We start from the raw sequence: 745 nt of genomic DNA, 5'->3' as shown, positions 1-745 counted from the left end.
GGGGCGAGTGCTAGTATGTCTCTCTAGACCTGCCGTGTGGTGGCGCTCGGTCTGCAATTACTGACTGTGGCGACACGCGGGTCCGACATGTACTAATGGACCGCGGCCGATTTAAAGCTACCACCTAGCAAGTGTGGTGTCTGGCGGTGACACCACACTCATACTTAACAATTTATGAATGATTCGAATTGTCTTAGTTTTCACTATTTGCGGTTTGTAGGGAAGCGATGACTATACTGGATCGTCAAGTTTATATTTCGTTAAAAAGGCTGTACCGTTGCACCGATTTCACATGTCGAAAAATAATCATCATCCCCATGGTGACTCTATTATTGCCGTAATGGTTTTTGAAAACATACGTTACGGAAAACTCATTTGTCGTGAATGTGCTATCTCTGGGCTGAGTTTAATCTGTTAATCATTTCTATGTTGATAATTTAAGATTTGTTCTCTATGTAATGCAAGCAACTTTCTTATTGTAACTGGGTCTTTTTTTCTTTTATCGCAGGTACTGATAGTGTCCTGTACTGCTATCTGATATTGAAATGGTGAATGGAAGGGACTTCTTAAGATCTTTATCACGATACCACGCCATCTGCAGGGTTTTCGGGCTGACGCCGTTCACAGTGGACACTGAGAGGTGTGGGCTACGGAGGACACGTGCTGGTACACTGTACGCAGCGGCTGCTGTCGTCGTGAGCCTGGCACTAACAGCGCTTATGATAAACTGGATGCAAGCTATGAA

Source organism: Schistocerca cancellata, chromosome 1 (genome assembly GCF_023864275.1).
Source record: "Schistocerca cancellata isolate TAMUIC-IGC-003103 chromosome 1, iqSchCanc2.1, whole genome shotgun sequence".
Classification (NCBI taxonomy): Eukaryota; Metazoa; Arthropoda; class Insecta; order Orthoptera; family Acrididae; genus Schistocerca; species Schistocerca cancellata.
This window is presented reverse-complemented; position numbering follows the sequence as displayed.